The 22,311-nt window shown below is 53.9% G+C and overlaps 1 protein-coding gene across 1 annotated transcript in view; it reads left to right on the forward strand.

The window, feature by feature from the left end:
- The window catches only part of ssbp2 (single-stranded DNA binding protein 2), a 96,094-nt gene that overhangs the window by 37,420 nt on the left and 36,363 nt on the right, over positions 1 to 22,311 (forward strand). The gene's annotated exons all lie outside the window — the stretch shown is intronic.

The following is a 22,311-nucleotide window of genomic DNA, read 5'->3' on the forward strand; positions in this document are numbered from 1 at the left end:
GCTCTCCTTCTTCTTTCATCTCTCTCTCCGTCTCTCGTTTGTTTGCCGTTTGTCGCCGTTTTTCGTCTCCTGTTCCTCTTCACGTGGTGTGTGTGATCTTCGCCGTCGGCGCTCTGCGACGCTCTCTGCGGCGCTCTCTGCGACGCTCTCTGCGACGCTCTCCGCGGCGGCTCCTTTGGTCCCGCGTCTCCAGTCAGACGTGATGGACTGAGACGCGGCTGTTGGGAGCAGACGCCCCGGCTTCTCCGTGAGGGTCCGCGTTCTCGCGGTGCGCTGCTGTGCGTGCCGGACCTCAGAGACGGCAGGCGGCCGCTCTGGCTTGTTGGCGGAGCCGTCGCCGCCGGAAACGCGGAGTCCCGCGAAGGATTCGCCGTCCCGTCAGCTGGCCCGGGCGGGACGCGAAGCACCTCCGCCGTTAAAAAAAAAGAGCGCTTTAAAATGAGGTGCGCTTCAGCGAGGGTCCGAGCCCTCCCCGGTCCGGAGGGCCCCGCGTGCTGATCCGGTACTTCCCTCCGGGATTAACCGCGGTGCGGATCATCAGCGGCGGCCATATTTGGGGGGATTTCTTTGTAGTGGCCTTTGCCTCAGGATCGGCGAGCGCTAAGCCTGCGGCTTAAGCCCCTGGTCCGTCCCCCCACCCCCCCCGCCCCTCCACCCGGGTCCGGGACATGAGCGGATTGAGGGGAAAGCGAGCGTGCTCTTCACCCTCGCTCTCTCTCTTTATCTGGGGCCAGCCCCTGGTAACCGGCCCGGACCGCTCGACCGGCACTAAGCCGGGAGCTGAAGACTGTCCGGCGGGCCGTACGGCGCTAGAGCCAGCGCCACACCCCCGCCCCTCACATGGCACACACAACCACAGCCCCGCCCCTCACACGGCACACACAACCACAGCCCCGCCCCTCACACGGCACACACAACCACAGCCCCGCCCCTCACAGGGCACACACAACCACAGCCCCGCCCCTCACACGGCACACACAGCCACAGCCCCGCCCCTCACACAGCACACACAGCCACAGCCCCGACCCTCACACGGCACACACAACCACAGCCCCGCCCCTCACACGGCACACACAGCCACAGCCCCGCCCCTCACACGGCACACACAGCCACAGCCCCGCCCCTCACACAGCACACACAACCACAGCCCCGCCCCTCACACGGCACACACAGCCACAGCCCCGCCCCTCACACGGCACACACAACCACAGCCCCGCCCCTCACACGGCACACACAGCCACAGCCCCGCCCCTCACACAGCACACACAACCACAGCCCCGCCCCTCACACGGCAAACACAACCACAGCCCCGCCCCTCACACGGCACACACAGCCACAGCCCGCCCCTCACACGGCACACACAGCCACAGCCCCGCCCCTCACACAGCCACAGTCCGGTCCCTCACACGGCACACACAACCACAGCCCCGCCCCTCACACGGCAAACACAACCACAGTCCGGTCCCTCACACAGCACACACAACCACAGCCCCGCCCCTCACACGGCACACACAGCCACAGCCCCGCCCCTCACACGGCACACACAGCCACAGCCCCGCCCCTCACACGGCACACACAGCCACAGCCCGCCCCTCACACGGCACACACAACCACAGCCCCGCCCCTCACAGGGCACACACAGCCACAGCCCGCCCCTCACACGGCACACACAGCCACAGTCCCGCCCCTCACACGGCACACACAGCCACAGCCCCGCCCCTCACACGGCACACACAGCCACAGCCCCGACCCTCACACGGCACACACAACCACAGCCCCGCCCCTCACACGGCACACACAGCCACAGCCCCGCCCCTCACACGGCACACACAGCCACAGCCCCGCCCCTCACACGGCACACACAGCCACAGCCCCGCCCCTCACACGGCACACACAGCCACAGCCCCGCCCCTCACACGGCACACACAGCCACAGCCCGCCCCTCACACGGCACACACAGCCACAGTCCCGCCCCTCACACGGCACACACAGCCACAGCCCGCCCCTCACACGGCACACACAGCCACAGCCCCGCCCCTCACACAGCCACAGTCCGGTCCCTCACACGGCACACACAGCCACAGCCCCGCCCCTCACACGGCACACACAGCCACACCCCCGCCCCTCACACGGCACACACAACCACAGCCCCGCCCCTCACACGGCACACACAGCCACAGCCCCGCCCCTCACACGGCACACACAGCCACAGCCCCGCCCCTCACACGGCACACACAACCACAGCCCCGCCCCTCACACGGCACACACAGCCACAGCCCGCCCCTCACACGGCACACACAGCCACAGCCCCGCCCCTCACACGGCAAACACAACCACAGCCCCGCCCCTCACACGGCACACACAGCCACAGCCCCGCCCCTCACACAGCCACAGTCCGGTCCCTCACACGGCACACACAACCACAGCCCCGCCCCTCACACGGCAAACACAACCACAGTCCGGTCCCTCACACAGCACACACAACCACAGCCCCGCCCCTCACACGGCACACACAGCCACAGCCCCGCCCCTCACACGGCACACACAGCCACAGCCCCGCCCCTCACACGGCACACACAGCCACAGCCCGCCCCTCACACGGCACACACAACCACAGCCCCGCCCCTCACAGGGCACACACAGCCACAGCCCGCCCCTCACACGGCACACACAGCCACAGTCCCGCCCCTCACACGGCACACACAGCCACAGCCCCGCCCCTCACACGGCACACACAGCCACAGCCCCGACCCTCACACGGCACACACAACCACAGCCCCGCCCCTCACACGGCACACACAGCCACAGCCCCGCCCCTCACACGGCACACACAGCCACACCCCCGCCCCTCACACGGCACACACAGCCACAGCCCGCCCCTCACACGGCACACACAGCCACAGCCCCGCCCCTCACACGGCACACACAGCCACAGCCCCGCCCCTCACACGGCACACACAGCCACAGCCCCGCCCCTCACACGGCACACACAACCACAGCCCCGCCCCTCACACGGCACACACAGCCACAGCCCGCCCCTCACACGGCACACACAGCCACAGCCCCGCCCCTCACACGGCAAACACAACCACAGCCCCGCCCCTCACACGGCACACACAGCCACAGCCCCGCCCCTCACACGGCACACACAGCCACAGCCCCGCCCCTCACACGGCACACACAACCACAGCCCCGCCCCTCACACAGCACACACAACCACAGCCCCGCCCCTCACACGGCACACACAGCCACACCCCCGCCCCTCGTCATTAGCGGGACCAGGACAGAGGAGCAGACAGGTCGGCTTTGAGTATTCGGACATCAGTGTTTTAGTGACTGCGTGTGATTTTGACGTAAGGGTCCCCCAGTGTAACGCCCCACCCAGGATGACACCACATAACCTTCTGGGCACACACCGAGTTTTCTAAATGATATTCTGTACACCACATCGCAAACACACACACCCACACACACACACCATAATTACATTCAGACATGTAGCAGGCACTCATATCCAGAAGGACTTACATGAGTGCATACAAAAGGGTTTAGGCAACAACGAGCTGGTGCAAAATCCTTATGGTTACAACCAAACAAATATTAGATTGTAAATATAATATATTTGCTGCTGGCAACAGAATAGAATTGAATGTCTACATATTCTGTACATATGGCGGTAGATCTGGTCAGACCAGTAGAACAAAGAGGATTACAGAGTTGTTGGAAGGGTGTGTGCCTACACTGAGCGTGCAGCAGCGCTGCACAAACACTCTTTCAATGGTGCGGTGTGCTTTTCCCAGCACAGCTGAGCACAGCAGAGCTCTGGGCCTCCACAGGAGCGCTGTGAACAGGCCCAGCAGAGCACAGACTCCAGGCCTCCACAGGAGCGCTGTGAACAGGCCCAGCAGAGCACAGCAGAACTCTGGGCCTCCACAGGAGCGCTGTGAACAGGCCCAGCAGAGCACAGAGTCCAGGCCTCCACAGGAGCGCTGTGAACAGGCTCAGCAGAGCACAGACTCCAGGCCTCCACAGGAGCGCTGTGAACAGGCCCAGCAGAGCACAGAGTCCAGGCCTCCACAGGAGCGCTGTGAACAGGCCCAGCAGAGCACAGACTCCAGGCCTCCACAGGAGCGCCCTGCACAGGCCCAGCAGAGCACAGACTTCAGGCCTCCACAGGAGCGCTGTGAACAGGCCCAGCAGAGCACAGAGTCCAGGCCTCCACAGGAGCGCTGTGCACAGGCCCAGCAGAGCACAGAGTCCAGGCCTCCACAGGAGCGCTGTGAAGAGGCCCAGCAGAGCACAGACTCCAGGCCTCCACAGGAGCGCTGTGAAGAGGCCCAGCAGAGCACAGAGTCCAGGCCTCCACAGGAGCGCTGTGCACAGGCCCAGCAGAGCACAGAGTCCAGGCCTCCACAGGAGCGCTGTGAACAGGCTCAGCAGAGCACAGAGTCCAGGCCTCCACAGGAGCGCTGTGAACAGGCTCAGCAGAGCACAGAGTCCAGGCCTCCACAGGAGCGCAGTGAACAGGCCCAGCAGAGCACAGACTCCAGGCCTCCACAGGAGCGCTGTGAACAGGCCCAGCAGAGCACAGGCTCCAGGCCTCCACAGGAGCGCTGTGAACAGGCCCAGCAGAGCACAGAGTCCAGGCCTCCACAGGAGCGCTGTGAACAGGCCCAGCAGAGCACAGAGTCCAGGCCTCCACAGGAGCGCTGTGAACAGGCTCAGCAGAGCACAGACTCCAGGCCTCCACAGGAGCGCTGTGAACAGGCCCAGCAGAGCACAGAGTCCAGGCCTCCACAGGAGCGCTGTGAACAGGCCCAGCAGAGCACAGAGTCCAGGCCTCCACAGGAGCGCTGTGAACAGGCTCAGCAGAGCACAGAGTCCAGGCCTCCACAGGAGCGCTGTGAACAGGCCCAGCCGACGCTGTCATAATCATAATCATAATCCATAAGAGCGTGCCGCTGCTCCAGGAGGGGAGCGGCGGGGCAGGAAAGGGTTAAGCAGCTCCTGCGGAGCCCGGGGGGGTGGGCGGGGGTGGGAGGCTCAGCCGGGATCCGGCAGCGCCGGGACGGGGTAAATGATTAATGAGCGGGGAGAGAGGGAGACGGGACGCGGGGGCGGGGGCGGCGCTCCTCTATAATGCAGGAGGCTCTGGCGGGAGGGGCGAACCCCGGGACTCGGAGAGATGCAGGTGGTCCTCTTCATCCGCCCCCTTTCTCCTCCTCCTCCTCCTCCTCCGTGCCCAGGATGAATTTTTAACGGTCCGGGAGGCGGCCGGGGAGTTTGGCCTCCGAGCCAGGCGAGGGGGGGAAGCCTGAACCGCGCGTTTCAGTGGGCGGGGGGGAGGTGGGGGGGTGGGCGGAGCCGGGAGGCGCTCGGTTGCACTCGCGTTTGCATATGCAACACTTCCTATTTCATGCATCGTTAATGTTTTTGCATGCGCGTACGCGGTGGCGACGCAGCACTGCTTTGCATTTCACACATCGCACGTCGTGCGCCCTGCTGAAACCCAGCTTAACAATGCCGCGACAACCGCGGAGTTGACGCTTGCTATTATACATTATACAGTACATACAGCGGTAACTTGCCGTTGGACTCAATGTATGTTTGTGGGTCTTGTTAAGCATCCGTGACATCAGCCCTTGTGATCCCTGTAAATATTTATTTAAAACACAGCGTGCATGGTACCGGGCTTCTGTGATGTGGTGTAGTGTATGAGGGGGAGTGCGTGTGTGTGCGTGTGTGTGTGTGTGTGTGTGTGTGTGTGTGTGTGTGCGCAGGGCTGGTGCGCTGGTTAAAACTCGTCTCGTTGTTCCAGATGGCACACGTTGGCCCTTCCCCTCTCCCCTCTGTTTTTTTTTTTCCCGGTTGGGACCCTGCAGTATGTGTCCCAGCGAAGACTGTTTCTCAGACCTGAGCATCTTCAGGAAGCCGTGCTGAATTAATCAGGCATCCAATTAGTGTTAATCTGCATATTAATCAGAGGGGGTTCTGACACTCACCAGATTCCTAATGATGAGGTTGATGATTATAATATTAGAGATGATAATGACATTAGCAACACACTCCTGGTACCGCAAACTTTTTAAAACGCAGGTTCTTTACCGTGTTCCTTACGTGTCGACTGGCTCGTACGCGCTCGCGCTAGCGAAACCTGAGCACAAACACATCTCTCTGCCCCAACATATAATCAGAGGTCTTACACAGGAGGCAGAGTAAGGCACTTCTGTGTTGACGCAAGGAGAACAATGACGCCGTTGTTGGGATGTATGACGCCGCCCACCGTGTCAGGAAGGCTCTGGTTGGTTGACTGAATGAGGGGTGTGAGTTCAGAGAACCTGGCGATTGGCTTATGCATTGTGAGTGTGGAGGTACGGTGGGGTAGAGGAGCTTCTTTTGATTGATGTGTGGCTCCCTTACTGTCCTCTTAATCCAGAGGTGAGATGGGAGTCTTCTGGTGAGCCATTTGTGATCCTGTTTTGAAGATTTGAGCTAAGACATGTTGGTGTTTAGTAGAACTTCTGGAAATGTTCCACTGTTTCTCTTGTAGAGTGCTCTACAGTGATTTCACTGTGTAAGCCGCCCCAGTGCAGTTGCAGTAGGATCTCAGGGAAACAGGCCAGAGGGGGTCTGAAGATGGTTGGTTTTGTTAGGCCGGATCCTTGACCACCAGTCGTACTCTCACTAAGTACTGGTCTTTTAGCAGGGCCGTTTGGTGAGCTTCTGAGTGCCGTTGCCTTGGTTGTGGTTTCAGCACTGTGGCCTGGGACCTGTGAAGACTGTGGCTGAAACACTAGTTTTCGTACAGCACACAGTTTTCCACTGGCTGCTCTGCGTAGGCTGTGGCTAAACTGACTGGATCAGTTCTAGCATGTTTCTTTGCAAACAGCTCCCTCAGTTTCGGTAATTGAATCACTTAATTAATTTACATAATTCTTGTGGATTAATATCATGTTTTACTTGTTGTAATCCCTTAATGCTTGCAGTATTACAAAAAAATGGCATTCGTGATACATCGCCAGACTGTGTGCACGGTCTATTGTCTGTAAGTCCAGTTTCTGTGTCTAGTCCTACTCCTTGAAACTCATTAACATGGAAATTCTAGGGGCCTGAAGGTGCAGCTGATTGGCTCCAAGGTCAAGGTGTTTCAAGTTGTTGTCCAATCAGTTGCTCCTGCTCTGACATTATTTGATCTCCACCAGGCCCTGTGCAGTAGGATCCAGGCTGTTAGTGAGTGTCTGCTTCTCTCTCCTGTCATAAAGCCACGCTTCTGTCCTAGTCCAGGTGTCTTCAGCATCTGTATCATGTACGCCCACCCAACCAATCGGACGTAGAGCAGCATGACTAGTAGATCACAGTGCCACCAGACCACCTGAAAACACAATATCATTCTATACGTGTGATTGATTTTTTAAAAATTGAATTTCGGAGAGAACATCCAAATAAGGTAGACAGTCAAGCATTTTTTGATTAAAAATAAATAATTAAGTAATAATAAAATATGATTATTATTATTAGTACTTTTTTGTTGCTGCTGCTGGTTCTTTTAACTACTCTTAGCATTAAATCAGCAAATCATATTGATATTAATTATAACCATGTGATAAAAAAAGTGTTTTACACATGCACAAATAAAATATTTGAAGGCCGTTTTATAAAATCTATACCCTGGTGCGTCATGCCTCAGTTTAATTGGGTAGAGCTGAATTATTTCACTGTGATGATTCACCTAGCTGGGAGAGGCAGGCCGTGGTTACTGTGTGTGCGTGTGCGCGTGTCTGTGTGTGTGTGTGTGTGTGTGTGCGTGTGCGTGTGCGCGCTGCCCAGTTATTATCTGTGACGTGAGTCCGCCGGGCTGCGGTGTGTTTCAGAACCACACAGAGAGGGTTGTTGATTTCTCACTCTTGCATGCACGCACACACACACACGCACGCATGCACACACGCACACACATGCGCACAGACTTCAGGGATGAGTGATACATAGCATTGCACAAGCACGTCTTTGTAGGATAAAAAAGATTTGATGACTGATGGGGCATTGCCTTGGTTACCAACATTGGCAGTCTTCATAATCTGGAGATCGCTATGGAGATGTTGGCATGGCCGCAGTCACGTGCTACGTCACCTGAATGTGATTGATCTGGGGTTGCCATGCGCTGGGACTCCCCCTGCCAGGTTAAGCACTCGACGGGCCCTGTGCTCGCCTCGTCTGTCACCTGCTGTCTGTCACCAGGTCTTTAGAGCGCGCTCGTTCACCACTGGCCTGCTCTCCGCTTCAGCTTACAGTCAGCCAACGAGGGGTGTGACTGTCCGTAAGAGGCAGCCTTTCACACTGACAGACCTGTGTGTGAAGCCTGAGTCGAGCAGGGCGCTCGTGTTTAGGGCTTCATCGCTGTATGTGAACAGAATCGCACGTGCGCATCTTTGCGTTTGCGATTGTGCATGTGCGTTTGTGCCTGTGTGAGTGTGTGTATGAGTCTGCGTGTGTGTGCGTGTGTGGGTGCGTGTGTATGTGTATGTGTGTGTGTGTGTGTGTGAGTATGTATGTATGTGTGTGTGTGCGAGTATGTATGTATGTGTGTGTGTGCGTGCGTGTGTATATGTGTATGTGTGTGAGTATGTGTATGTGTATGTGTGTGGTGTGTGTGTGTGTGTGTGTGTGTGTGTGTGTGCATATGTGCATGTGTACGTGTGTGCGTGCATGTCCGTAAGTATATTGTGTGGGTGTGTGTGAGTATGTCTATGTGTATGAGTTTGTGTGTGTGCGTCTGTATATATGTATGTGTGTGTGGGTGTGTGTGTGCGTGTTCGCATGTGGGTGTGGGTGTGAGTGTGTGTGTGCGACCCGCCTGCTGTGGTGAAACTGAAGGCAGTACAGAGGGTTTGCTGGGCCCCTGCTGTGCCATCTGGCTGTAGCACAGAGACGGGGGGTGTGGAGGCGGGGGGCGGGGGGAGGGGGGGGTGAGGGCGGGGTGAGGGCGGGGTGACTCTCAGCAGGGCTGGGTCCCTTTTGAGGTCCAACTGAAACACTTCCCCCTCCTCCCCAAATAACATGTCCTCGTGTGACCTGTGAACGTGCCCTCTACCTCACCTCACACACACACACACACACACACACACATGCCGGCATGCATGCACGCACACACACACGCACACATGCGTGCATGCACACACACACACACACACACACACACACACATACATGCACACATACAAGGTTTTACCTGGCTCGAAAATCAGGCAAAGGTGGTAGCTCAACCAAAATCTAGCCACAGTTCCTAGTGCAAATGTGTTGCCTGAAACTGAGTTATATTGGAGATATTCAGAGGAATCCATTCCACCCCACTTTTAGGAGTTAGACTCCGTCGCTTTTGAAGGAGAAAAAGATTTGCTTGGATATTTGTGTTGCCTTATATTCAAATGACCCCGATTTTGGCTTCCCATTTAATAATTATACCCTAGCAACTATTCGCACGATAACATCGCAATGTGAATCGCACCTGATTTAGAAACTAGACATTTAGAATGACTGCACTTTTGGTGAATAGAATTTGAATTCCCCACAGTCTGTCGTATTATGACTGTCCCTATTTTACTCCTCTGTATCACTATGAACCATTTCTAGAAAGAATTAATACCACAGGTTCTTCCTGTTTGCTCTGCCATTGGAACAATATATAAAATGTATTTTTTATGGTCAATTATGAAAAGTAATATCAACAAAACATGGACTCACTATATTCATGACGTTTCAAAAATAATTTTTATTTTCCAAAATAGCAGAACTTGCATTTTGGCTGTAGCAGCATTAAGTTGTTTAACTTGAGGTAAATACGAGAATAAAACGACGTCTCATTGGACAGAGGCCTCTGTTCTCTGTCCAATGAGATGCGTGCGTCTCTGTGAGGTCACTGACTGTCAGCGATGCAACGACCTTAAAACCAATGTAGTGAAGAGAATTGGGAGGAGCCAGGTTCTCCATACAGGGGCAGCACTCGCCACCATCTTTCCCGTGCAGTTACATCATCATTCTTATCGTCGTTCGTCTGTTTTATAGACATTGAGCCGTTTTATTTTTGTGTGGCATTACTTCCATTATAGTAAAGCTCTATACGTGTGTCCCCGGTGGGCTCTGTTGTGTGCGGGAGGTGGGCTGACCGTCACTGGATGCCAGTGCTTTTTAAGAAAAGCACCGAGCCCGAAACAAACAGCTTTCTGGTGAGGCGGCAAACGCAGGGGCCTGCACTCAGGTCACTCAGGTCAGTATAAATCCTGTGGAGCTTCGCAGAGGAGCGGAGGAGTCTGCCCGGGTGTCCTGGGCTAATTCCAACCAATCCGGTCGTCTAATCAACCCGACTGCCTCCGACTGGCTGCCCAATCCCTCGCGTTCCCCGCCCACTCTAATTCCCCCAGGCATCGCTGAGATCTCGGTTAACCTGCCCTTTGAAAAGGAAAGCCTGCTGAGACCGACTCCACAGACCCAGAGCATGATGGGAAGGAGGGGGGCCGGTCCTGAGGCTGGGTCAGATGGGCGCAGGCTGGGTCAGTACTCAGGCGCGGTCCGACCCAGTTCTGTACGCATGGTGCTCACGCAGGAAACGTGACTCACCTCTCAGCCTTCTTTGAGTGCCTGAACACAGACAGAGACGCACACGCACACGCACACACACACACACGCACGCGCACACACACACACACACACACACAAACACATGCGCGCACACACACTGCACACACACACACACACGCACACACACAAACACGTGTACACACTGCACACACACACACACACGCACACACACAAACACGTGTACACACTGCACACGCACACACACACTGCACACACACACACACACGCACACACACTGTGCAGTCGACAGCAGTGCTCTCCAGTAATGGGCTGTGCTCTGTTCCTGTGCACCTTCCTCAGGAGGGGGAGGGGGAGTTTAGTAAATAAAAGCTGGTGAAAAGGACGATGCGCAGCAGTTTATGAAGTTGCTGTGTAGGGGGGTTTGCGTCCGGCCCTAATGTGGTGTGCATTGATTTGGGAGGCGGGGGGGGCAGAGGGGTTGGGGGGTAAAGTATCTTCATCATCGTGGTAAATATGGGTAAGAACCTCATTCCATCCTGGCGGAATGCTGCAGACCTCCTGAGAGACTGTGAGGCGCTGGAGCCGTTTCCACGGCAACAGATGTCTTTTTTCCTCTCTCTCTCTCTCTCTCCCCCTCTCACCATCTCTCTCTTTCTCTCACTGTCTCTCTCTCCCTCTTCCTGTTTTAACTCTCTCTCCCTCTCACAATCTTTTTTTTTCTCACTGTCTCTTTCCCTCTCCCTGTCTTTGAGTCTCTCTCACTCTCTCTCCCTCTCCCTCTCACATTCTCTTTCTCCCTCTCCCTGTCTCCCTCTCTTTCGCTCTTTCTTTCTCTCTCATCTCTCTCACCCTCTCCCTCTGCCTCTTGCTCTCTCTCTCTCTCTCTCACTCTGTCCCTCTCTCTCTCGTCTCTCCCTCTCTCTCTTTCTCACTCTGTCCCTCTCTCTCTCTCGCACTCTCTCTCTCCTTCCCTCTCCTCCTCCGGTGGGGGGTGCGTGGCGAGGCCCCCCGATTGTGATTGGCGGGGGCCGAGCTGTTGAATATGCAGGGCTCTGGCCCCCCTCTCTTTAGTCCCAAACGAGGCACTGCACCCCTGCAACAAGGGAGAGGCTGCCAGCCACATGCCCGTCTAAAAATGGGCATGTCGCTCAAAAAAAAAAAAACTTGTGTTGACTGGCCAAGGTGCTCTGTGGGTGTGTGTGGGTAAAGATCTCCATTCTGTGTGTTATTAATATTGCTACTGGCATTTGTCCTGCTGAGGCATATTAATATTTTCTCGAAGGGAGTGATATGTATAAATGTCTAATGCATGGGATTTATATTTGGCACACTCAAAGAAGGTATGTGCTGAAATGCTATTCCTTTGCAGACACATGCTCCCATTTATCCTTAGTGAATTCAGCAGTATGTATCACTGTCCTATAATAATAATAATAATAATAATAATAATAATAACACGTATTATTATTATTATAGAACAGTGACACGTTGTTGTTGCTGTTGTTTTTTTATTTTTGTTATAATTAGGCTGTTATTTTAAATGACACTATTGTGGAACAAAAATAATATTATAAATAACTGCTAAATTGTTCTCTTGCAATACAGTTAACAATGAAAGCCTTGGAAATATGGATAATGAAATATGTCATTCCGATAATGCTTGTAAAATGGAAATTGAGAGAGGGGGACACAGATGGGGACAGGGCTTGGATGAGGGAGTGCTTGCTCACCCTCTCAGTCCTGCAGAAAATCCAAACAAACAGCTCTTTTTTTTTAACGATGGACCCCATCGCAGCCCCAACTTCTGCTGTAAATATTTACTCTGGCCATCTCCTCGTTCCGCCCCCCCTTCTGTCACATTATACAAGCCCGAGACTTTACAGAGGGCTGTCGGAGCTGCTGTCTGTCTGTCCGTCTGCCAGTCAGTCAGTCAGTCAGTCTGTCTGTCTGTTGGTGCAGGCCTGGGCTCTCTGTTTTGACCCCGTGTTCTGTTGCGTGTCCTGAAGAGTCCGCTTTGCATCACTTCTGTCAGCGTACCCACAGCCAGGCTGACCGCAGGCGTTAGCATCGTTATGGTAACGCGGCTCTGTGAGAGAGCTTGGTTGTGTAGTGGTTTGGGCACTGGACACACACTGCATGTGAACTCTGCATGTGAACAAAGCGATCGCTTTACCAATGTGTCTTCAAATTGAGTGACCACATTCAAAGCATGTGAACTGCCAGTACTCTGACTTACCTTGTGTAAGGATATCTATAAGCATGAATAATAATAATAATAATAATAATAATAATAATAATAATAATAATAATTAAAATAAAATATATTATCACCCCAACTCTGTAGCATCAAGGCCATGTGACAAGCCTGGCTGCTCAGTGAAAGTGGGAGGGGTTTAGCATTTGTGATTCCCTGGAGTTTAAAGTGCTGGAGTTTAAGGATGGATTGACCAGAGGGGGTGAGGCTGCTAGTATTACCCCCCCCCCCCCCCCCCCCCCCCATATGAGGTGAAGTGGCCCCTGTAATTAGGGGGAGGTGGAAGGCGTGTGGTCCCTTTAAATGGCACAGAGGGCTGATGGGTAATTTACCGTGCGATTATTGTTTAACCCGCACGCCTGTATCCAGCCAGAGCTTGAAATTGCCCTTAAGTTTTGTGCAAAGAAAACTTCTAAATGTATATAAAAATGAGCTTCTGGAAGAGTGCCTGGAGTGGCTCTTACTTTAGATATCTCCCTTCTGTGTGTGTGCGTGTGTGTGGTATGTGTGTGTGTGTGTGTGTGTGTGTGTGTGTGTGTCCGACGCTCAGTATGTCAGCATAACTGTCTGAACGGGCATGCATCACGTCTTTAAATGTCTTTCATTAGCATCTCTGTAGCGAAAGGGAAACTCTGTTAGTCAATATGTCCATCTTCATCGAGTATTGCATTGCACTGCACCTGACCTCCCCGTCTACACAAAACACAAACAGTGATCCGGGGAAACGATATGTGTTTGCATTGCTCTTTCACCGCGAGCTGAGTGAGCAGCGCTGCTTGGGCACTGACGGTGAAGAGCCACGCGGTCCTGCGGCCGGTGAAGGCAGCGTGTAGACTGAGATCCCCTCCGCAGAATCATCAGCCATTTGACTGCGCGCTTGACCAGTTCGACCGAGTTCACGGACCATAGGGAATTTGGGGGGGGGCAGATTCACAGTTGATGGCGTCCTCCTGCTGTTGCCAGAGAGGACGCCCGAGCAGCCTTTGTGCTGTGGAGTCTCACGCCGTTCCTCGGGGGGGAGAGAAGAAAGGCGTCTCCAAACGTCTGTGCAGATAAGGAGCGGCGGGTGGAGACGCTTGCAGCTGGACACGCGCCCTCCTTTCTGTCTCGGAGAAAGATGTCTCTCCTGGGAATGGGGGGGGGGGGGGGGAGGGGGGGTAGAGTGAGCAGTTGGTCCTCCATTAGCCCCCCGTGGACATCTGAACCTTTCCCCTTGTGTCTGAGGACTGGGGGGGGGGCGGGGGGGAGGAGGGGGCATGCCGTTTAGAGGATTGCTGTGGGGATCGCACCGTTATCTATCACCGCCCCCCAAACGGTTCCCCGGTGTCACGCGAGGTGTTTCTGTGATCTTCAACCACGGCTGAGCGGGGGCTCGTCCCACCGGGGATGGGGGGTGGGGGGGCGGTTGGCACAGTGGGACGTCCCAGGAGGGCGGGGAGGGCGGGGGGGGCAGAGCGGGACGTCCCAGGAGGGCGGGGAGGGCGGGGGGGGCAGAGCGGGGCGTCCCAGGAGGGCGGGCAGGGCGGGGGGTTGGGCATGTCTGTTCAGCCCTTGCGTTCTCACTCTGTCAGCACGGCAGGCCTGTCCTTTTCTGGCTCCATTGATATCTGTGGCAGGGCTTCTCCTGGCTCACAATAGGGCTCAGGTGGGGACTGGGCGCGACAGCGACTGTGGTCAGTCCGGCTTCACTGCCACCTTTGCATTGTCTCTCTATATTTAGCAATATTTAGAATGGAAGGTTCTGTTCTTCAAGAGACCGCCACAATACATTGAGATGTAGACGCATGGCAAAAATGAAAAACAATTAAAATATTTGTTGAAGGGTTACATTTTGTAAGTGCCAGAATTGGGGGGAAGTATAGTCTATACTGAAGGGTTAGCACAGTGTAAGGGGTCGTTCTACAGGAATATTGGTATTTGGAATTGCAAAATGTCTTTAAATGCATTTAATTTTGTCACTCAAAACTGAGGGTACAATATTAACCTTTAACTTAATAAATCCACACTTAATATATTAAAATTGTTTTTATACAGTCCCTCAAAGAATTCCTGCACCATCCTTTTTGACACTGGTGTAACTTGTACCTTGTAGCAACAGAATTGTATTTCTTGGTTCAGTTTGTACATACAGGTACATTACATTACATTACATTACATTACAGGCATTTAGCAGACGCTCTTATCCAGAGCGACTTACACAACTTTTACATAGCATTTTACATTGTATCCATTTATACAGCTGGATATATACTGAAGCAAAGCAGGTTAAGTACCTTGCTCAAGGGTACAACAGCAGTGTCCTTACCCGGGAATCGAACCTGCAACCTTTCGGTTACAAGTCTAGTTCCTTACCCACTGTGCCACTGTGCAGAATGTACTTAATTGCATACTGGATTATTGAATAATTTGGAAATTTGCAGAGAATTTCCAAATTCCAAACCATTTCCCATTCATTACATTATGAAGTGATTGCATATTTGCATAAACCATTTTCACATATTTTGGAATTTGTTTTTGTTTCACAACGGGTTCAGCCATATCAAAATTTAGTTAAAGGGGTGTGATACTTTGATGTTGATGTTGAGCAGAAATAATTCCCTCCCCCACCCCCACACGCACACATTTTTTGAGAGCTTCCTCTGACCGGTCAGACTGCAGGCTTCATTCAGGAAGTGGCCTAATGGCATTGGGGGAGGGCGGAGGGGGCGGAGCTGGGGGGTTTATTAACTTCCTGAGTGGTGTCATTTGAATTTCCTGCTGTAACTATGGCCTTGGAACCGGAGAAAAGTAAAAACCGCCTGTTCTCCTCCAGTCCCTCTCTCCTAGAGTGGCTATCGATCGACAACTGCCCCCCCCCCCCCCCCCGCTGAGCTCTGTTGCCATTCTTTTTTACTCAGAAGTCCTTTGAATGAATGTTTTTTTTTTCATTTCATTTACAAGGTTTTCTTTTAACTTTATTTAAACTTAAGGCTATGTTGCTAAATGCTGCTTGAAGCTAAATGCTTTAGCAGTGCCTACTAAAGCAGCAAGCTGAGCAGCACAGGAAAGAGAGGAGTCTGAATGGAAAAGAACGTCTAAACACACCCAATGCATGCCATTTCATTTGTTGTGCCTTATTGTTGTTGTGGATTTTCTGAAAGCATACAGTATTTGCCAAAAGGTACGAGCTAAAGTTTGTGGATTGTAAGCTTACAATCGATTTGTTATTGAAATATTTTTTTAAAGGAGCTTTTCCTTGAAAGTTTTAATATAAATCAGCGCCTTCATGCTTCCTAACTAACACGCCGCGTGTTTTTTGCCAGACGTTTGCGTCGCAGCCTAGCCCGAGCGCGGCTTGTAATTCAGTCTGCGTTTTCCTGAGGTTTTTTTTTTTTTTTACGTTTCTCTTTTCTAATGAGAGTGGAGAATAATTCCAGCTCCGCTGGTCTCCCGGGGGCGGCTCTTCCGCGAGGAGCGCGGCGCGGCGGTAACCTTGAGAGAGCGCAGCGAGATTAGCATGCGCGCGGCGTCCGCAGCGCCAAGATAAATCCCGAGGTCTGATTAGAGACGGCGACGAGCCGAACGCTGGGAAGCCGAGTAAACAGGAAACCGCGAACGAGCGCGCTCCCGGAGTCCGGCGGCGGAGGAGAACGACCATATTTATTTATTTTTATCGCTCGGACCTAATTGCGAGATGCGCTGCAACAATGACCTAATTTGCCGCCTGGTTATGAGTGGAAATGCCTATTATATTCCACTCTGAGTGGTGATTACACTCCTGGCATTGGAAGGGGACCGAACGGCCCGATGGCGGGCCCCCGGCCTCGCCACGTCGTTAAAGGGTTGTCTCGTTTATTGTTAGCACCTGCCGGCGCGTTGCGCGATGAAGCCGTTAAGTGGAAATACGAAGCATAGCTCTGTGGTGTCGGGCTGCAGCCAATCAGGGGAGAACGCGGGCTGTCCTTCACTGACCCCAGATCAGCCGGCTCCTGGAGGCGGTCCTCTGCGGAGGGGCGGAGACCCTGCGTGTCCTGGGGGTCTCCGAAAGTCCGTCTCCCCGCTTTTAATCGCCTCGTTCGCCTCGGACCCCCGCCCCCCTTTCCTCTCTCGTTCTGCCCTCTCGCCCTCCCTGCCTCTCTGTCGCTCTTCGTCTTTCTCTCTCTTCCTGTCTCTCCCTCTGTCTCTCGCCTCTCTCATGCTCTGTCGCTCTTTGTCTTTCTCTCTTGTCTCTCTTCCCCTTATCTTCCTGTCTCTCTCTCTCTCTCTCTCTCTCTGTCCCGGGCCCCCCGCCCGTGACCTCAGCCCCTGGAAGGAAGCACCATTAATAATTCAGGAAACAAACCTGTTTGCCGAAAGGCGCTTTCGTTTGGGAGAAGCCGCGCTCCTCGGGTTTGAAGTCTAAGACCGCTTGGTAATTAACGAGGATCCGTTAACACCGTACGCGCTGTGGTTTTTTTGTTATTTTCGTATTGGGCACTAGGGGGCGTTTTTATGTTTGGGGCTGCGTGATCGGTCCGGGGTGTGGGGGTCACAGAGCCAGGTCGGCGTGGCGGCGGCGGTGCATACAGTACGCGCCCGACTGGCTTCCTGGCGAAACGCAGCGCTAGCCTCAGAAAACGCGCGCTGGCGCTCCCTCCTCCCGCTGGCTCTCTCAGCGAGCCGCCACGCCCACATTCTAGGGATCTTCACCACGGAAACGCACCGGGACTGCTTTAAAAAAAAAAAACAAAAAAAAACAGCGTGCGCGTTAGTCCAGACTGAAAGGCACAGTACGCTGAAGTGAAATTTCCACTGCGTGACCCTGCAGCCCCGGTAACAAGCGCCAAAGATCTGTCTCTCATCCGCGTCTGCGGAAACGCTCCTGCCTCTGATTCGCCGCTCTCGGCATATCCCAAAGTCCTAATTGCCGAGCTGTAGAATTTATCATCTGGGCTATTAAGCGCTGTTCAGAGCAAGTCTCTCTTAAATTGTAATAGACTGATTGTCTGCCATTCTTGTGTTCTTGTGCTCATTTGTGGGAACACGGCGCTATTATGTGCCTTGAACATGCACAGAGCTGCAGTTGTGCTAATCGCTGTTATCTCGGTGATTGCTCAGTGGTTGATGCCGTTCTTTTTATAGCTAGGAGTTGCTCTGTTGTGAGGAGGCAGGGGAATTGAATGTTGTTTGTCTGTTAACTCATGGATGTTTGAAATCTCGCTCGGTCAGCAGCAATGTTGGCCCAGGCACACACACTTACACACACACACACACACACACTTGCACACGGACACGCAAGCACACATACACACACACACACACTTGCACACGGACACACAAGCACACATACACACACACACACACACACATGGACACACACACACACAATCACACACACTCACACACACACACACACACACACTCTTTCCTCTAGCGGGTAGTCAGGAGGCCGTGGCAGGAGCTCAGCAGGCCTATAGGCTGGCAGGAGGGGAGAGGGAGGGAATCAGGGAGCTGGTGGGCGAGCCTGTACAGCAGAGGAAGAAATAACAGAAATCTCAGATCATCTGACTATCACAGTCTCCACTGAGAGTAACACATTCTTCATGTTTCCAGGCAAAAGAAGCTGTGTGTCTTTAAGAAAAGGTGTTTACTATTTAATGGCTGAAACTACTTTCCTGGCCTTTTTACTCACTTGTGTGTGTGTGTGCGTGTGTGTGTGTGTGCGTGCATGTGTGTTTGAATGTCAGTATATATTTACCCATGTTAGTGTTAGAGAGTATATGTGTGTACATTTGTGTATAGGGTGAGTTTGTGTTGTGTGGTTGTGTGTAGGGGAGTGTGCGTGTGCGTGTATGTGTGTGTGTGGTTGTGTGTAGGGGAGTGTTTGTGTTCGTGTGCGTGTATGTGTGTGTGTGCTCGTGCATCTGCGTTTGCGTGCAGAATAAGCACATTGAAGGCTGCTTCCAGTGGCCTCAGCCTAAATTAGGAAGCGCATTAAGGTGTGTGCATGCTGATGGTGAGGTGGGAGTGTGGAAAGGTACCTAAGCACATGCAGACCGGTGTGCTCTGGCATCCTACCCAGTGAGAAAGAGGAAGCTATAAAACAGCAGGGGGTGATGAGAGAGGAGAGAGAGAGAGAGAGTGAGCGATGGGGAGCGCTTCACAGCTACCACGGCCCCCGCTTTCAAAAGTGCACTCCCCACCTAAACAGGGACGCAGGCGAATTTCAGAGCATGCCTATATTGAGCAAAGGAGGGAGGGAGGAGGTGGAGGAGGGAGAGAGAGAGAGAGAGCAAGATTAAGAGAGAGGGGGAGGTAAGAGAGAGCGAGGGGGGGAGAGAGAGGGAGAACGAGAGGGAGTGGGAGAGACAGGGAGGGAGTGAGAGAGAGACAGAGAGAGAGGGAGCAAAGAAGGGAGAGAGACACAGAGAGAAGGGGAGAGGGTGAGAGAGTGAGAGAGGGAGAGCGGCAGGAGGGAGAGACAGGGAGAGAGAGAGGGAGGGGGGAGAGGGAGAGACAGGGAGGGAGGAGAGGGAGAGGCAGAGAGGGAGGGAGGAGAGGTAGAGGGAGAGAGGGAGGGAGAGAAGGAGAGAGGGAGAGGGGTGGTGTTGGCGCAGGGTGCTGAGATTGCGGCTGGGATTGGAAGCAGAGCTCGGGCAGCGGAGCGGAGCGGTGGGGGTCCCCGGGGAGGAGCAGCCTGGGGGGGGTTGGTGCGGGGGTTAGGGTTGGGGGTGTGTGTGTGTGCGCTGTCGTCCCTCACCCGCGCGGTCACTCCTGAGGAGCAGCGCGAGCAGCAGCAGAAGACCTGCAGGATGATTGGTTTTCCAACAGCCAGGCGCTGGGGCTGAGCTCACAGAAACAGCCTCGCTGTGGGGACTGAGATGTGACTGCAGGGAGAGGGAGGGAGGGAGGGAGAGGAGAGAGGACAGAGAGAGAGAGAGAGAGAGAGAGAGAGAGAGGGCACGCTCTTCTGTGCACTTCTGTATTACAAATACAGCCACAAAGTTATATATATATACACATACTGTATGGCACAGGCACACACACAGTGTATGTGTTTCCTGGGTCATGTTATTTGCCCCTGGAGGACTGCAGCGTGCTCTTTCACCCCAGATCGGAGGTGAGGCGTTGTGGTAGATGGTGGCTCTGAAGCCGGGCGCAGCGCAGCAGCGGGTGACGCCGCGGCAGGAAGGGCGGCGGCGCCCTGTCGCTCGCTGCGGTCGTGCCGTTCCCCCACGCCCCCCTGGCATCCTCCCCGCCCCCTCCGCTCCCCCGTCTCCCGCGCAGGGCATCCGCCCCGCCTCCCGCCCCCACCCCCCCGCCAAAACGCAGGCCGTTTATAGCCGCCGCTGCGTCCTCCTTTCCGCTCGCCCCAGACGGTGCCCATTGTTTCGGAGGGCGAGAGGAGGGGGGGGGGCGGGGCACGGCTGGCACAATGCAGCGGGAAGTTTACCCGAGAGCGGCGAAGTCCATCGGCGCGTCGGAAAAACAAAACGCGCGAGGAGGGGAGGGGGCGGGATTAGGGGGTAAGAGGGGAGGAGTCGAGGCCGTGGTGGGGGAGGGGTCAGGGGGAGTGGGTGGGGCAGTGAGAGGGGGAGGGTTTGGCTGCGGGGCCTGTGAGCTCATGAGGTCGCTGTGACTGAACTGCGCTGTACAGTGTATCACAGCAGCTGCTATAGGTACAGTCCATCTGCTTCCCCTAGGCCTGTTTACCACAGGCTAGTGCTCTGTCCCTGTAGGATTGCATCAGGTCCTCTCTGTTTCTCTCACACACACAGACACACACACACACACACAGACACACACACTCTCTCGCTCTCTGTTCCTCCCTCCCTCTTTCTCAATCCCTGTCCTTCTCTCCAACCCAACCCCCCCCCACCCCTCCGAGGATGACTGCTCACTCACTAGTGGCATAGCCAGGGCTTCAAACTCAGCAACCCCCTCCCCCCTCCCCCCTCTTAGCTATATCCCTGCAGCTCACTGCACTAGAATAGAAACAGGGCCTAAGAGGAAAGAGGAAAGAGGATGTGCGGGATATCATAGTCAGGCTCCAGCTACACACCTTTTCCACTGCAGAGCCAGAGCCAGGCTGGTTGCCATCCACGTTTACCTCACCGGTTTCTACGGCGATGGCGGTGGACAGAACGCTATCGAGCAGCTCGTCTCCTGCCTACGGGCCGCTCGTAAACGCCGCCGGTGAGCCGACGCGGGTCAGGACCATAAAAAAAGACCACGGGACTCCGACCGCAACCTTGACCGGGGGAGCCAGGCCGGTTCCAGGTCCACTCGACTTCAGTCTTCAACGGCCGTTATGTATGGATTTTTTAGATGTGGTTCAAAAACATATTTGGAATTCTTCTTTAGATTCTCAGTTTCAAAGCGCGTAATTTATTTGTAGAGCACCTTTTAAGCAGTCGAAAGTGCTTTGGGGTGGAATTACAAAACATAAATAATAAAACTAATTTTGTTCTGAGCATTGGTGAAAGCCTGTGTGCCTTTTTTAAAATTCCTAGTGATCTGTTGGAATTTTACAGGTGTAAACGTATTTCAGAATAAACAGTTTGACCCAGGCACGGTGGATTAAGTGGTTGACCCTGACCAGGAAGTGCAGCTTTGCGGTGTGAAGTGGCTCGTTGGGAGATAGGTAGCGGGTTGGACATGGCTGGATCAGACCCCCGGCTCACTCTGGAGCTCCCAGTGGAGCTGTACCTGCTCTCGTTAGCGGGTCTGGGGATGGAGGAGCGGACGGGGCAGGCCGTCGGCTCTCTGAAGCCCTCAGCTTTGCTAATCCATGACTTATTTAATGTCTCTCCTCGTTACTCCACCATTTTCTGTTTTTTTTTTTTTTTGTTTTCTCTCCTTCCATTCTTTGCTTCTCGCCGTCTTCCTTCCTTCCTTCCTCCGCCCCATCCCTCTCGTCTTTCATCGGCTAATTATTTCGAGTTCAGAGGACCAGCAGTCTCCGTTTCTGTCCTTCTGCCTCTTTGGTGTGTGATTGCTCATTTTTTTCTCCGACGATGTTCTTGTGTGTGACTTTTTAAAATTTGCGTGTGTACAGTTTTGTGCTGGATGACTGACTTGTTATCTTTTCCCCTGTGGCTGATTGCTTTTTTTTATTTGTGCAGGGGCTGTTTTTTATGTGACTTTTTATTTTTGCTGGTGCTGTTTTGTCCTGGGTGACTGGCTGTTTTTTATTTGTGTGTTTTTGCTGTGTGACTGACTTTTTTGTTTGTGTGGGTGCTGTTTAGTACTGTGTGACTGACTGTATCTTTTCATTTATGTGGATGTTTTTTGCAGTGTGGCTGACTGTTTATTCGTATGGCTGTAGTTTTGTGCTGTGTGGCTGACTGTTTATTCGTATGGCTGTAGTTTTGTGCTGTCTGGCTGACTATTTGTCTGTATGGCTGTAGTTTTGTGCTGTGTGGCTGACTGTTTATTCGTATGGCTGAAGTTTTGTGCTGTCTGGCTGACTATTTGTCTGTATGGCTGTAGTTTTGTGCTGTGTG

This window comes from Anguilla anguilla, chromosome 14, assembly GCF_013347855.1.
Source record: "Anguilla anguilla isolate fAngAng1 chromosome 14, fAngAng1.pri, whole genome shotgun sequence".
Lineage (NCBI taxonomy): Eukaryota > Metazoa > Chordata > Actinopteri > Anguilliformes > Anguillidae > Anguilla > Anguilla anguilla.